Consider the following 18,064-nt stretch of genomic DNA (forward strand, 5'->3'; position numbering starts at 1 on the left):
CTAATTTTGGCAAGAGAACCTCTATTTAGACCCAAAATTAGTGAATTTATGGTGGAATCGACGTTCTAAATCGTTCTTTACCCTCAAAGTGATTAAAAATACGTTCTATAAGCCAAAATCCACCCATAAACATGTTTTTCAAGGGGTTTTTCGTTTTTGACGAAAAATTTTGAATCTTTAAACCTTGATTAATTATGACATGCAATTATTGGATAATGTGTTTGATTATACCATTAATCTATAGCAATTATAACCCTTATTAAGAATGTTTATGAAGTCATAATTAGTACTTAATTTGGTGAGCTCATTTTTCACATAAACTTGCAATTTCACATTTTTGCAAAATAATTGCTTGGAGTATGAATGTTTATGGTGAAAATGTATCTTTGAAGCCCCTAATATGTTAAATATTTAATCATTAAATGTTTATTTGGTTGCATCTTAACTTGCTAAAAACCATAATGAACTAATTTTGGTCTTAATCATTTTGAGTTGATTAAAATCTTAAATGTTCAAACTTGTGCTTGATTTATTATTGTTCTTCATATTGAAAGATTACAATAATATTCAAAATTTGCACAAGTTAGTGTAAGATAGGACAAATTTTTCATTGTATGATTGTGTTTATTTACTCAACTATTTTGTCAAATCTCATTATTAATTTATGTTGATTAAATTAATTGTGAGAATAGCCTCAATTTTTGTAGCATCAAGTTGAACAGAAAATAATTTAAACAATGATTCTTGAATTAATTTTGCTTTTCGCATTAAAGTTAAATTTAATTAACTTGGAATTGTTTTATTTTCATATTGTTGAATATTGGTTCTAAAAATAATTTAAAATTAAATTTTTATGCCACACAAAAATAGAAATAAAATTCCAAAGCACAAGCACGTAAAACGAGGCATCAAGCCTCAAGCATTAACCTCGGCTAGTCGGGCTGCTAGCACAGCCCACATGTGGCTGCCGAGGGAATGTGTGTGCTGGAGCATATGGGTGTACGAGAAGCAACTTGGGGTATACGTACACGTGAAAAGTTCATCTAGAGCTACGTTCGGCCTGTTTCCTAACGGATACGTAGGCAACCTCGCATCGAAGTGCAGCCACATTCATATTTTCATATAAATGCATGATCGTGCCAAAGGATCCCCAATGCTCATCCCTATCCATGTAGAGCTAGACTTGGGGGCTTGAACCCTCATAACTTAGCCTACCTAGCCTAAAGAGTCACCATCTCAAATTTTCTCACATCTTTTCCACAGCCACAGCCTTTGCAGCCTAGGGCTGAGCAAAACTATCAGAAACTCCGATGATTCGATCCGCATCCAATCCGAAAAATATGGATATCTGATCCAAAACAGATTTTGGATCGGATATCTGATCCCAAAAAATCGGATATCGGATATCCAAATTTTGGATTTCGGATATCCGATATCCGAAATCCGAAAAATCACTTATTGTTACGCACTATGTTTTTGTGAAGAAATGCTTCCCTCAAAGGCCTAAGGCCCAAACCAACTAACCCTAATTCCCTCAAAAACTCCCCTCAGCCCGTACCGCCTCTTTTCTCACCATCTCTCTAACTCTCTCTCCTTTCCTCATCTCTCTCTCTAACTTTCTCTCTCTATTCATCTTCTCAAATATAAATCTTAATATCTCAGATCTCATCAATATCTAGTTCTTACTACCTTCCCAATTTCGTTCCTTCAGTGAGGCACCTTCGCAGCTTCACTCATTCGTTCAGGCAGCTTTGCGGTTTCGTTCGTTCTCACCATTCATTCAGGCGACTTTTTGGTTTCAGTTTCACTGTTCTTTCTTCTGCTTTGAGAACCGTATGAACGGAGAGTGGGCATCTAAGTTTTTTTTACAGATTATTTATCTAAATTAATTTCGTTTTTCACGATTTCTTTAATTTATATATGACTCATGTATTTTTCTGGGTACATTGATTTCAATTCTGATTTGGTTTTTTTCATTTGGGTTTTTATCATTTAGATTCTGGAATTTGTGGAATATTTAGATTCAAAAAATATGAAGAATTATGTACGAGTTTGTTTTTGTAGTTATGAATGTTAAGATACAGGACAAAGATGAAATGACTCTTGAAGTTCAATAAAATATTAATTTGCCTTTAAAAACCAATAAATAATTAAATTTTTAACAATATTATCAAATTGATCGGATATTAGATATCCGAACTATCCGATTCGAAAATTTTGGATATCTGATTACTGGATATCTAAAAATTTTTGAATCGGATAGGGATATCAAATATTTGAATTTTCAGATACGGATATCCGATCCGAAATTGGATTTCGGATCGGATATCCGATCCGTGCTTGCCCCTATTGCAGCCAAACTTTAGTATCACTTTCACACACATCATTCACACATACATTTCCACACTACCTTTCCCTTAGGAACCCTTTATCAAGAAATCTTGCTCAACACGACGTATGCTTCATCATCTTTCAAGATAACATTCAGCAATCATCATTGTATACTCGCTTAGATTCCTGACCTAAGCAACATTCACCAAGATTCATTGTTGCATGTATTACATACTTGCTTAGCTTCCAAACCTAAGCAACATTCATCAAGATTGTTTAATTTTTTATACACTATATATGATGCTTAGCTTCCTGTTCTAAGAAACATACATCGACAATAAACTACGATTATACTGTGCTTAACTTCTTGACCTAGGTGCATTCATTGATCCTCTCACATGATATAATTGTCCTTAGTCTCTTGGCCTAAGAACATTCATCATGCACACATTATTCTCAAGACGAGCGATTCAATTTGACAAGAAGAAAACCCATGTGATTCACCTCGCTTTGCTCTATCATACTCGATGAGAAGCTCAAAACTTACTCTCGTTTTTCTTCTTTTTTCTTTTGCAGAAGTTCTAAAACTTTTCTAAAAATTTTCTATTGGGGAAGTTAAAAAACTTTTCTAAAATATTTTTATTTTTGGGAAGTTTAAAAAAAATTTAAAAAATTATTTTTATTGGGGGAAGTACAAAAACTTCTTCAAAAACTTAATTTTTCACGTCTTTCTTTTTCGGGAGAAAGTCGGTATTCTCCACTCATGACAAAAAATGAAGAAAATTTATAAGCATGTGTGTAGGAAAATTTTCAAACTCAACTTTGAGCTGCACTATGATCATGCTTTTAAGCATTGTGGCGTTAAAAGGGAAGGAAGCTAGAGATAAAAGAGTCGCTAACAAGTTTTAGAAACTTATAAACCGTTCACGGATGTGAAGGTTACACCCCATTCACGATCACAGAGATCGCTAACTCCACAGTGGTCCGGAACCATGACTGGATATTTGGGGATGATAGTACGAATCCAACTTAAAAGAAATTAAATCCGCCCTAAATAGGCCTCTACTTTATTCTTGATATTCATGTGCGCTTTCCGATCAACATACATACAATAAATTAATCTTAAGCATATTTAATCTACGTTGGTTGATAATTAATGCACACATAAAACTATTACTAGTGATCACTTGAATTAAAATCATATTAACCTAAATTCAAATTATTAATTATCTTATTAGTCGTGATTTTAAGTACAAATTCCCTTTGAACCTGCAGAAAAGACATGATCAAGCAATAATAATAATATATCGTAAATAATCAAGCAATTCATAATTATAATACTGACACAACAATCATCATCATCATGATATCCTCATTAAAGCATAATATTAGCAAGATCCTAGGCATGATACTAACATGATTAATAACAAATCCTAGCATGTCACTAAATAATAAAAATCAAAGCTTTATCCTATTCATGATACTAGAAAGCATAAAGACATCCTAAACATAATACTAGGATTCATAAAAACATCATAACATAATACTAGGAATTAAAATAATATTTCTATATCAAAGGAATAGTTAAGTAATCAGATCACTTACTTTGATGCCTCGTACCTCTTTCTATCAAAACAATACACACGTTAGTAAATTCAAGAAAGATCAACTCAAACAATCAAATAATAATTGAAATATGGATTTGGGACCAAACCCTTAGAATTATCAACCTTTTCCGTCGAGGTCGTCTAAGGCAACTTCTAGCTTGGCTATGAGTATTCGAATCTCGTGAATGAGGCATGTTATTTGATTGGGAAAAAATATCAAAAGGATGTGTGTTTAGGATGTGTTTAGGCTAAAACTATATCAAGGCTAGGCTAATAAATTAAGAGAGAGAGAAAGAATAACCATTAGCTTAAAGAGGGATTAAGATGATAATCGTTGGTGAATGAAAACGAAGGAAAACGACCTCTATCTTTTTGAAAACATAGAGGTCGTTTTCCTTTTGATATTTTTCAAAAGATAGAATTCGTATGGAATCCGACTCCCAATCAAATTGGATAAACCGTGTTTCCGTAAGTATTCAAACTTTATCATAATTAAATCATTAAAAAAACAAGTATTATATCCAATATAAAATACTTAGTCTTTATCTTTTTGAAAACAAGATAAATTAGAATCTTCTAGAAGATTCTAGAAGCCAATAATAAATCCTAATGGATTTAGGACTCAAAACAACCTTCTAGATAATTCTAGAAACTTGTGATAAATCCTAATTAGTTTAGAAATCAAGTTAAGGTTAATGGACACTCCACATGATCATTGGGTCGCAGGTAAGGTCGGTTTGAGCCCAATTTAGTATTCTGACCATAACTTACTTGTGATAACTCAAATTTGGGCTTATAATATTATCATTTGAAAGCTCTTTACAAGCCCCATCCAACTACACAATCATAGGACCCAGATTTTACACCAAAATTAACTGGATTGGACATTTTTATAAATAGAACACGAAATGAATGATTTTAGGAACACGAAATGAATTACTTTGGATTAAAACATTTAAAGAAGGGTTTAGAAAGGGGAAATTTACAAGACTCTTAACATTTCACCTTACTCGATAATCAAAGACGTGAAAAGTACTCATCACTGGGCTTGGTTTTTGGGAAGACACAATCAGGTGTTTACACTTAGGTTAACCACTTTTATTATAAAAGTTAGGCATAAAACCAAAAAAAGGACATTACTCTTAATTTGCAATCAGAGTGTCACTTGAGAAAGTTGGAAAAAAAAATTATCTTCGACGTAGAAAAATTGAAACCTAGAGGGCCACCATGTAGGATTTCCCTTTTTTATGGTAAAATTAAAAAAAATAAAAAAAATAAAAAATAAAAAATAAAAACCCTTTAAAAACTTTAGCTATATAATTATATGTTGATAGGAATGGTGTCCTTCGAACAAGTGTATTATTCCGATAGAGGGTTCGGAGCTATTGAAAAGCTATTTATTCAGTAAGTTCAAGTGATCGGAATGCCTAGGTGGAGGCCGCTTCCGATCAGTAATATTAATGCATAATTAATATTACAGCTTAATCTTGACTGAACCCTTCAGGTCACACCTAAGCAACTAACGATCCGACACGACGAATTAATTCGGAAGGAATTAATTAGTCGCTCGAGTAATTAATATTTAGACGTCGAAAATCGAGCTAGGAGCGTCGAAACCGAGCGTCGCAAGTCAAGTCGAATTAATAAAAGACGAGACGGAAAAATCAATAATTAATCCACAAGATTACCAAAATACCCCTAACATCGGAATGCCCCGAGAAAACCAAGTGCTAGGGGCCAATGGTGCTAGCATGCGCACCGCACCAAGGCAATGGTGCTTGGTGCGCATGGCTAGCTAGTTGTGGCGCGCAGCTGGCCTAGCTGGCAGCACCAACCACACACACGCAAGCAGCAGCCTGATTTGATGCGTGGCTTGCTGCGAGCACATGCGTGCTGGGTGCGTAGCATGCTAGCAGCTAGCAGCTAGGTGCGCGTACCTTGGCCAGCAGCCCGCAAGCATGCGAGGCTTGCTGGGCCAAGGGCAGCAGAAGCGCGCACGGGCCAGCAGCCCAGCCAGGCACAAGGCCGCCAGCTGGGCGTGCCTTGGTGCCCAAGGCTGGGGTGCCACGTGGCAGCTGCTGATTGGGGCAAGTAGAGCATAGGGCCGATTTTCTTAAAAGCCTTGGGGATCAAGTTTGGTCCCCCCCTTCCCTTGTGGTCCTTACCTAACCCCTCCTCTTAGTGTGCCACTTTTCGATTAATTAGTTGTTGGCTATTTTCTTTTGTTTTTTATTTAAAAATAAAGGTGAAAATTGATTTTACCAACTCTCCCACACTGATGAGAGATTGGATTTCTCACTTGAGTTTCCCTATAAATACCCTACTTGGGATATGGGAAAACTCACTTGAGTAAGAGCTTAATTAGGCATCTCAACTTGAAAGAAAACCTATAAGCTCATTAATTACTCAGGGAGTCTTTTTGGTTGGACTTTGCTAACCTCCAAGTAGTAAACCAGTCGGAACGAGTTGTGGGTGGACTTTCGTTGGAGGTCCTTGCCATTTTTGAGGCTCGGCTTTTCTCAAGTAAGAGCTCCATCCGGTTGAGTGAAGCACGCTAAAAGGGTAATTTAGTCTTTTCTCTATTCTTGTTATTTATGCATTTTGTTATATTAATTGTGAGTTTGTTCTTAGGCTCGGGTTTTATTTCCACGGTGGGTCGGACTCATCGAAACCCAAAAGCGGTATCGGAGCCTTGCTCGTTTATTTTTATAACAAATGATTTTCAAGGTGTTTTTAATGATTTATTTTTTCTGGTTCATGTTTCTAATTAGATTAGTAGCTCGATTTTATTAATTTAAAACCTGTTTTAAAGCTGATTATTGGCCCCGAGCCAGATTTTCGCCCAAAAATAGTGAATTTTGGGTGGAAACAGCGTTCTGGAAATGTTTTTACCCTTTTAGAACTGTAAAAAAAAAGGCCAAAATCTGACCAGAAATGCCTTTTTCGAGGGTTTTTCGTTTTGACGAAAAATTTTAAATCTTTTAACCTTGAATCTTAATGGCATATTTATGGTGATTATGTATATGGTTCTTTCCTTAATGTTTCTGCATTTTTTGACCTCTTTAAGCATGGTTACTTTGTAGTAATTAGTGCTTGAAAGATTAGTTAAAATTTTCACATAATTGCAAATCCATTGCATTAAGTGTGAAAAATTTATTCTTTGAGGCTTCTAAGTACTAAAGATCCAATCTTTAATTGTTTTAAGTGGTTGGAACTTTGAGATACTAAATTCCATGAATTTTTTGTTGAACTGATTTAATCATGTATTAAGTTGATTGGAATCATAAAATTTGAATCTTGTGATAGAAATTTCATTTATCTTCACATTGGAAGATATAATTTTTCAAGGATTCACAAGTTAAAGCTGGAATCTTTATTTGAATTTTGTGTTCATAATTCCAACTCCCCTTTATTTTGTCAAGTCTCATTACTCCCCTTTATTTTGTCAAGTCTCATTAATTAATTTAAATTAATAGTGAGTATTGCCCTTATTTATTTTATTGCACCAAGTTGAACTAATTTTATTAAAGAATAGTTCTTGGGAATAATTTTGGTTGCGTGCACCTTGATGAATTTTATTTAAGTTGGACTTGTTATAATTTTTCATTTTTGCTCATTAAATTAATTTGGAAATTAATTAATTAAAGTCACACAAAAAATTCGGGTTTAATCCCGAGAGTGTGGCACGCAAACCAAGGGCACATCACCCTCGGCAAGCCAGGCTGCTAAGCAGCCTACATGTGGCTGCCAAGGGGGTAGAGCGCTTGGTGCGCGCCACACACCTCAAGGCATGGCTGCTACCTGCTGACCAGCGGCATGGCGTACCATGGCCAGCCAACAAGCCGTAGCCCAGCACAGCAGCTGCTGCTGGCATCGTGCGCTGTTGTGCACGCATGGGTGTGCCTGGCCTGGCTGGGGTGCGTGCTGGTGCCTAGGTGCGGCAGTGAGTGTGTGCGTTTTGGTGCGTTGCGAAGGGGGCAAGCAACCTTGTGCGTGCTTCCTTGCACCTTGAAACCCGCAGCAAACGCTGCTAGGCTAGGCCTAGCAAGTGCGGCGTTGGGGTGGTGCGGGAGCACGCACCAAGCCGCATTGCCCAAGGGGTTGCTAGGCACCCTTGGCTAGCAATGGTGCGCACCTAGCTAGTCTAGGTGTGAGAACCACTTGCGTGCGGTTGGCTATGTGTTTGCTAATTTTGCCGTTTTAATTATTTTAATTAAATTTTGGAGGCTAGGCCTCGGTTTTGAGCGGCATTGGCAAAATTCTATTTTGAAAAAATTTTGGGTTTACCAGCTTAATTAATTGGACTAATTAAGATGGATGCGGAATTTAGTGGGAGCTTCAATTTTAATTGCGCTAAAATACATAATCAGTTAAACAATTTTGACTAGTTTTAATTAGGCGCGTTAATCGGATTAACAACCTAAATTAGTTACTAGTTCACGCGTGTTTGTGCATTGTTACTTGTTTAACGTTGTAAAATGCATGGGCCATTCACAAATAGTGAATGGATGAATGGAATGTATATTCTCCCACAGGTTTTATAAAAATCGCAACTAGTGGGGCCCGATTAGGATAGAAAATACGGATTGCGTTCCGTCTCGTGTTTTTGTAAATCTAAATATGGTCTGCGAACCGTTTAGTATTTTTGTACCTTAATATTTAGATTAGTCCTAATTGTAGATACTAGTATTTGCATTATTTTGGTTATGTCTTGAAGACGGAGGTTCTTGAAAGACGAAGCCATGAAGTTGCAAAAGGCGACCCTTGAAGACTTGAAGACTCAAGGGGTCATGCTAGTTGCCAAATGCATCTTTATTTATGTTTACGATATATATTTATGATTATATATATGAATTATATGTTAGATGCATGTTTAGGATTTTGAATGTTGCAATGATTAATTAAGTTCACTTAAATCAACCAACATAGAAACCCTAGGTCCCTAAAATATTGAGTAAAATGTGTCATTCCAAAACAACACTTACCGACCTATTGAGAGTAGTGATGGGCTACGCCAAAGCGAGGCATCACTATTACTCCCTAGGATACATAAGGCATATCGGGTATGCAAGTTGGTTTTGGTTATACTCAATGATATGAGTGATGGAGTCCTAACATGTCTCATTGTTTCTTTGGATCTTGGAATCGACTTATTCTCACCAAATGTAATGTGTGAATAAGACGTTTAAATAAGTTTGATTAATATGCATGATTTCAATCTTATTTAAGTATCATGAATGGTTTTTCATTTCAAATTCTTTCAATTGTAGAATAATGTTTGCAAATAACTCAAACTACCAATTCTCGTTGCGCTCAATTTTTGACAAGGAGAAGTTGAGTTGGCCAAATTTTCTTGATTGGCAAAGGAACTTGCGTATAGTTCTTATGCAAGAGAAAAAGGAATATGTCCTTGATGAGGAAATGTCGAAGACTCCCAATTAGGAGGTAACTCAGGCTGCCCTAAACCGATGGCAAATTGCCAATCGGGATGTCAAATGCATCATGTTGGCCACAATGTCTCCCGACCTTCAAAAGACTTTCTTTGAGAAGGAGACAACTTTTGAGATCATTTCTGAGCTGCAGAACATGTTCCAAGAGCAGGCCCGAACTGAAAAGTTTGAAACCCACAAGCAGATCCCTGAGAGCAAGCTCAAGAAAGGAGAGCCGGTCAGCCCACATGTACTCAAAATGATAGGATTATTTGAGAACATGAGAAGACTTGACGCGGGGTATTCAACCGAGATGGCAATTGACATCATTCTCCACTCGCTGCACAAAGGCTATGATCAGTTTAAGATGAACTATAACATGCACAGCATGGAGAAAACCCTCACCGAGCTTCATGGTATGTTGAAGCAATGCGAGCAAACGCTTAAGGATGAGGGGAAGCATGATATGCTCATGATCAAAAAGGGCAAGCCGTTAAAACTCTCAGGCAAGAAGAAGAAAGGCTTTAAGGGGAAGGGTAAGAAGAAGACCTTTCCACCTAAGTCAAAAGCTACCAAGGATAACAAGGAGAAGAAGGTAGCACCTTCTAAATCTGATTCCGAATGCTTCTATTGTAAGAAGAAGGGACATTGGAAGAGAGATTGCCTCAAATTCAAGGAAGATAAGAAAAACGGAACCGTTGCTTCTGTATCAGGTATATTCGTTATAGACTTAAACTTCACTAGCTCAACATCATGGGTATTAGATACCGGATGTGGCTCACACTTTTGTTCCAATTCTCAGGGACTAAGGAACACTAGGAAGCTAGTGAAGGGAGAGGTTGAACTCCGAGTCAGCAATGGAGCCAGAATTGCAGCAGTATCTGTAGGAACTCTCAGTTTGTCTTTGCCCTCGGGGCTAGTTTTGGAACTTGAAAACTGTTTTTATGTTCCCAACATTACCAAAAACATTATTTCAATTTCGGCGTTGGATGCCAAAGGTTTTGAATTTTGAGTTAAGGACAATGAATGTTCGTTTTATCTCAATAATGTTTTATATGGTACTGCACATTCTGAAAATGGTCTTTATGTGCTTTCATTAGACAAAAAAGTTTATAATGTAAATAATACCGCTAAGAAAGCTAAGACCATTGAGTCAAATCAAACATACTTGTGGCATTATAGTCTTGGCCACATTAACATCAAACGCGTCAAGAAACTAATATAGGAAGGTGTTCTTGACTCATTCGATTTACAATCGTTTGAGAATTGCGAAGGATGTTTATTAGGAAAAATGATTAAGCAGCCATTCTCCAAATTGGGAGAAAGGGCAGGTGACTTGTTGGGCCTAATACACACCGATGTATGTGGACCAATGAGCTCCACCAAAAGAAACGGCCATCGATATTTTATCACCTTCACAGACGACTATAGTAGATATGGCTATGTCTACCTTATGTCACATAAATATGAATCGTTTAAAAAGTTCAAAGAATTTCATAGTGAAGTTAAAAATCAGCTTGGCAAGAAAATCAAAGCCCTTCGATCGAATCAAGGTGGTGAATACTTGAGCCAAGAATTCGATGACCATATGAAAGAAAAGGGTATACTTTCAGAATTGACACCTCTAGGAACTCCACAATGGAACGGAGTATCCGAAAGGAGAAATTGGACCTTGTTGGACATGGTACGATCAACAATGGGTCTTAGTGATCTTCCTATCTCTTTCTGGGGACACGCAATTCTAACTGAACCGTGCTCCATCAAAAGCTGTAGAAAAGACTCCATACGAGCTATGGACGAAAAAACCTCCTAGGTTGTCTTTTCTAAAGATATGGGGATGCGAAGCATATGTCAAGAAATTAATTTCTGACAAACTTCACCCTAAATCTGACAAGGTTTACTTGTGGGCTACCCAAAAGAAACCAAAGGGTATTACTTCTACAATAAATCCGAGAACAAAGTGTTTTTTGCTCGCGATGGTGTCTTTTTAGAGAAGGAACACCTTTCCAAAATGACAAGTGGGAGGAAAATCGAACTCGATGAAGTTCGAGAGGACGAGCAACAAAATCAGATTGACAGTCAAAGTGCTCAAAAAGCATTTGTTGACGCTGGTCAAAATGTGCAAAGTCAAACCGACAATGCAAATGCTCAGTCTGTTACCCTGCGTAGGTCGCGGAGGTCGAGGTCTCAACCTGATAGGAATCTTGGTATTGTATTAACCGAGAATCAGGACATCCTGGTAATGGATGAAGACGAACCGGCAACCTACAAGCAAGCAATGGCGAGCACCGACTCTGCTAAATGGCAAGAGGCCATGAGATCTGAAATGGATTCCATGTTTGAAAATCAAGTCTGGGACTTGGTTGACTTACCCGAGGGTTACACACCTATTGGATGTAAGTGGATTTTCAAATTGAAAACCGACAAAGATGAAAACGTATTCATTTACAAAGCTAGATTGGTGGCAAAAGGTTACAAGCAAATTCATGGTATTGATTACGATGAAACCTTTTCTCTGGTCGCAATGCTTAAATCCATTCGGATCCTCCTAGCTATTGCTGCATATTACAACTATGAAATATGGCAGATGGATGTCAAAACCACCTTTCCTCAATGGGATTTTGGAAGAGACTGTGCACATGACACAGCCTGAAGGTTTTGTCGATCAAAACAATGCTAGGAAACTGTGTAAGCTTAAAAAGTCCATCTATGGGCTAAAGCAAGCTAGCTGAAGTTGGAATACGCGATTCAATGAAGCCATCAACAAGTTTGGTTTTATCAAGAATCCAGATGAATCTTGTGTTTACAAGAAGGTCAGTGGGAGTGACATCGCCTTCCTAGTCTTATATGTCGATGACATATTGCTCATTAGAAACAGCATTCCGATGTTAGAGTCTGTAAAGGCCTAGCTTGGAAAATGTTTTTCAATGAAAGACTTGGGAGAGGCTCAGTATATATTGGGCATCAAGATCTATAGGGATAGATCGAAAAGGATGATTGGATTGAGCCAGATTACTTATATTGATAAGGTATTGGCACGATTCAGGATAGAAGAGGCCAAGAGAGGTCACTTGCCCATGTCACATGGCATAACCTTGAGCAAGAAACAGTGTCCAAAGACACCTGATGAGCGATAAAGGATGAATGAGATTCCATATGCTTCGCTAATTGGATCGATCATGTATGCCATGATATGTACTAGGCTAGATGTATCGTATGCCTTGAGTGCTACGAGCCGATACCAATCAGACCCGGAAGAGGCACATTAGACTGCGGCCAAGAATATCCTAAAGTACCTGAAAAGGAACAAGGATAAATTCCTGGTATATGGTGGCTCAGAAGAATTAGTTGTTAAAGGTTATACCGACGCAAGCTTCCAAACAAACAGAGACGATTTCAAATCACAGTCTGGATATGTATTCTGTCTAAATGGAGGAGCGTTTAGTTGGAAGAGTGCCAAGCAGAGCACAACTGTAGATTCTACAACTGAAGCCGAATACTTGGCGGCTGTTGAAGCGGCTAAGGAGGTAGTTTGGATTCGTAAGTTCGTTGGTGAACTTGATGTTGTACCCTATATCAAGGGTCCAATAGCCCTCTATTGTGACAACAATGGAGTTATTGCTCAGGCCAGAGAGCCAAGGGAACATCAGAAGGTCAAACATGTTAAGTGGCGATTTCACATGATAAGAGAATGGAAATCAGAGGGTGAAATCAGAATTTGTAAAGTTGGAACGGATGACAATGTAGCCGATCCACTTACTAAACCTCTGCCTCAAGTGAAGCACAACAAGCACATTAAGGCAATGGGAATCAGGAACATTGGAGATTGTCTTTGATTTCTCTATTTAGTGTTTTAATTAATTTTGAACATTTTAATGTAAGACACTAAGATGAACCATTCAGGCTTTGGAGTAATTCAATTTCATGCAATTTATCACTCCGTTTTCTATTTAATTGTGGTTTAGGATTAAATTATGAGTCCATTCGATTCTAAGATTATTCAAAATAGGGTATCAAGACCAGTCTTGGATAAAGAAACACCTATTAAGTGAACATTGAATATTATAATCGAGAATCATCCCTAATCGAGGTCATTTAAACAATGGACAATTAATGACCGCTTGAGATTAGTGTGTAGTTTAATTTATAGCACCGTTTCTTGTGCTACAAGAACATGATTGTCATAAATCATTTAAACAGGCATTGGTTTAGAACCATACTGGATCGACCTATGAGAATACTTTAAGAGATTTAAAAATCATCATAAGTATACTTCTTATTATAACTATCGGAACCTCTTTCCTCAACCATGAGTATTGTGAGTTCTCTTGTTTGATTACTAGTTCGTTTTGATGTTAGTCAAACGTCTGCCGTACATGGAGATTATAACAGCAACACTCAGGCGACTAGGTCCTCTTAGTAAGAGAAGCTTACATTACAAGATTGGGAATGTCCCCCTATTAATAATAGGGAACATGTCTTTGTTATTTACAAGGCCTCTCGAAGAGCGAGACTGTGAAAATGCATGGCCGTACTCGGATGGATTTTAGAAATCATCTGTTTATTGACAGTCAAACTCGGATTTCGAGAAACACTTCTGGACTTAATAAGGATGATGAATAATCTTACCTTATAGTTCATGAAGAGACATTAAGTGACATAGGAAAAAGGTTATACACTAAAAGCGCACTTGTCCGGAAGGACAAGTGGGATATTGATAGGAATTGTATCCTTCGAACAAGTATATTATTCCGATAGAGGGTTCGGAGCTATTGAAAAGCTATTTATTCAGTAGTTCAAGTGATCGGAATTCCTAGGTGGAGGCTGCTTCCGATCAGTAATATTAATGCATAATTAATATTACAGCTTAATCTTAACTGAACCCTTCGAGTCACACCCAAGCAACTAAGGATCCGACAAGACGAATTAATTCAGAAGGAACTAAATGAGTCGCTCGAGTAATTAATATTTAGACGTCGGAAATCGATCTAGGAGTGTCGAAACCGAGCGTCGCAAGTCGAGTCGAATTAATGAAAGACGAGACGGTAAAATCAATAATTAATCAACAAGATTACCAAAATACCCCTAGCATCGGAATGCACCGAGCAAACCGAGTGCTAGGGGCCAATGGTGCTAGCATGCGCACCGCACCAAGGCAATGGTGCTTGGTGCGCATGGCTAGCTAGCTGTGGCGCGCAGCTAGTCTAGCTGGCAGCACCAGCCGCACGCACGCAAGCAGCTGCCCGCATTGATGCATGGCTTGCTGCGTGCACATGCGTGCTGGGTGCGCAGCATGCTAGCAGCTAGCAGCCAGGTGCGCGCACCTTGGTCAGAAGCCCGTAAGCATGCGAGGCTTGCTCGGCCAAGGGCAGCAGCAGCGCGCACGGGCCAGCAGCCCAGCACGGCACAATGCCGACAGTTGGGCGCGCCTTGGTGCCCAAGGCTGGGGTGCCACGTGGCAGCTGCTGATTGGGGCAAGTGGAGCATAGGGTCGGTTTTCTTAAAAGCCTTGGGGATCAAGTTTGGTCCCCCCCTTCCCTTGTAGTCCTTACCTAACCCCTCCTCTTAGTGTGCCACTTGTTGATTAATTAGTTGTTGGCTATTTTCTTTTGTTTTTGATTTAAAAATAAAGGTGAAAATTGATTTTACCAACTCTCCCACATTGATGGGAGAGTGGATTTCTCACTTGAGTTTCCCTATAAATACCCAACTTGGGATATGGGGAAACTCACTTGAGTAAGAGCTCAATTAGGCATCTCCACTTGAGAGAAAACCTATAAGCTCATTAATTACTCGGGTAGTCTTTTTGGTCGGACTTGGCTAACCTCCAAGTAGTAGACCGGTCGGACTTGGCTAGTCTTTTTGATTAATTAGTTGTGGGTGGACTTTCGTTAGAGGTCCTTGCCATTTGTGAGGCTCAGCTTTTCTCAAGTAAGAGCTCCATCCGGTTGAGCGAAGCACACTACAAGGGTAATTTAGTCTTTTCTCTATTCTTGTTATTTATGCATTTTGTTATATTAATTGTGAGTTTGTTCTTGGTCTCGGGTTTTATTTCCGCGGTGAGTCGAACTCATCGAAACCCAACATATGTGTCAATGTCATGCAATATTATTTTGTTTGTAAGACCATCTCCAATGGTGAGTGTAGGGAATTTTTTCTCACTTTACTGTGGGTCATGTTTTTTTAGGCATGCTGGAGATCCTAAACAATAAGCTAGAGAAAGAGAGTCGCTAACAGGTTTTAGGAATTTGTAAACTGTTCATGATTGTGAAGGTTACACCCCATTCTTAATCATAAAGATTGCTAAATCCATAGTGATATGGAACCATGACTGGATATTCGGGGATGATGGTACGAACTTGACTTTCAAAAGAAGCGAAATTCGCCCTAAAATAGGCCCCTACTTGATCCTTATTGACATTCATTCGCGCTTTTCGATCAACATACATACTTCAAATTAATCCTAAACTTGTAATTTAATCTACGTTGTTGATTATTAATGCACAATTAAATATCACACTTGTGATCTCTTGAATTAAAATCATGTCAAACCTAAATCCAATTATTAATTATCTTATTAGGCATGATTCAATTACAAATTCCCTTTAAACCTGCGAAAAGGGGCGTGATCAAACAATAAATCATTGATAATCAAGAAACATATAATTAACATCATAATCATCATCATGAAAATATCATTAGTAGTAAGATCCTAGGCATGATACTAAACATATTATAGCATGTTACTAAATAATTAAAAATACGATCCTAAGCATGATGCTAGTAATCAAAGCAATAAAAATAATTAGAGTAAATAAAACAAAGAATTAAATACTCACTCCGAATGTGCAACTTTGAATACTATATCATGAATAAATTGTTAGTAACTTCAATAAAAAATAATAATTCACAAGAATTAAATTAAAAAGTTAGAGAAATTAATATCACCCTCGGGATTATACCTTCACGCCTTTGTAAAAAAGGTAGAACTAACCTTCAGATCTTGTTTTGGACTTTGAATTACTTGAATAAGATTAGAAATAAAGCTAAGAACAATAGAAATTGTACGTCGAAGCTTTAAGTCTAAGCCTTTTGGGATGATTTGGGATTGATAAAATGTTTGTATGGGTGTCAAATTCTCTTCTCTAAAAATTAGAAAAAATGGTGGTATTTACAAGCTTAAAATCAAGTGAAGATAGATTTTTGAAAGAAGATAAATTTTCGAAAACGCATAGCGAGGGACATCAGTTTTGCGATTTTTTTATCATAACTTTAATCTAGAATTTGGAATAAGATAAATTATATATATTTAAAAAGCTCTGGAAGTCTACTTTCCAACCCAATTGGAATTAGATTGATATCTTTTGTAAAATTTGATATATGATCGAAATAGTGGAACAGTGTCAGTTTTGGATAGAGTTTGGTATTTTAATCATTTTTTTTTTTGGTTTCTAATCAAAATTGGCTTATGATATATCATTGGAAAGAGTTTTTCAAGGTCTATCAAACCATTCAAGATTTGGATAAAAATTATAAGGCAAGAAATTCAATTTTGACCGGTTTTGGGACTGGAGTTGTGCAAAAGGGAAAATGGGCTAAGTTTGGGCTAACGAAATGGATAAAATGGCTTTAAAAATAATTTTGGGCTGGAACAAAAGGAATATTCAAGTAATTATTAGATCCATTACGCACACGAACCAGACCAAATTAGGCAATGAGAGGTTGTTTCTCCATCGGGCTTTGGTCGGGGAGACATTTTTAGGTGTCTACAATGAGACTCAACTTTGAGCATTAAAATACAAAATGAGTTGTTCTTCATACCCAATGGTGATACCCAACCCAGATCTTAATTTAGCAACTCATGTAATTTATAATTTCTCAATGGTGAGACTCTTTTATGTATACTAATGTCATTTAGGTACTAATGCCTAGCTTCACCCTACTTACTGTAGGTAAATATACCTACACCCCCACCCATTTACCTCCCTTCCAAATAAAGTCTCCAAAAAAAAAAAACAGATTATATACTTGTGTATATATCACCATTGTTATCTTCTAAAAAACTTGATTCTATGATTTCTCTAATCTCTCCAAAAACATTCATCCCTTCATTTTCTCTCTCCAAAAAATTTCACCATCTGCATTTTCTCTCTCTAAAAACCTTCATATTCAATTTTCTCTCTAAAAACCTTCATATTTTTCATCATAGAAGTTCAATCATCATCTGTTCATGTCACCTTTTACTGGAGCTTCATTGTTGACGCAAATTCATTGATAAGGTATTAATTTCTCTCTCCTTTATTCATTTCAACAATTTGATATAATATTTAAATGATGATTTGATTACTCTAATTTTTCCCCAAATTAATTGTTAAATCTTAGAAGGAAATCTTAATATATTGGTTGAATTATATCTATGTTTGATGTGCTTTTGTGATGAATTAGTTTATAATGTGTTGTTATATTATAAAACTATTAGACAATAAAAATTAAAAATGGAGGGTTTAACTATCCCAATTTTCTGGATAGTTTGATCTATTACGTCAGATTTTTTTAGATGTAAATTTAGTTTACTATGAAAAATAATTTTTGAAAAATGTTCACTTTCGTTTTGATAGATGCTCATTAGCGTATTAGTGAATAGTCATTCGCATATCAATCGACCAGCATTAGATTTCTGATAAATGTTCATCATAT

The sequence above is a fragment of the Chenopodium album genome, chromosome 10 (genome assembly GCF_948465745.1).
Source record: "Chenopodium album chromosome 10, dcCheAlbu1.1, whole genome shotgun sequence".
Classification (NCBI taxonomy): domain Eukaryota; kingdom Viridiplantae; phylum Streptophyta; class Magnoliopsida; order Caryophyllales; family Amaranthaceae; genus Chenopodium; species Chenopodium album.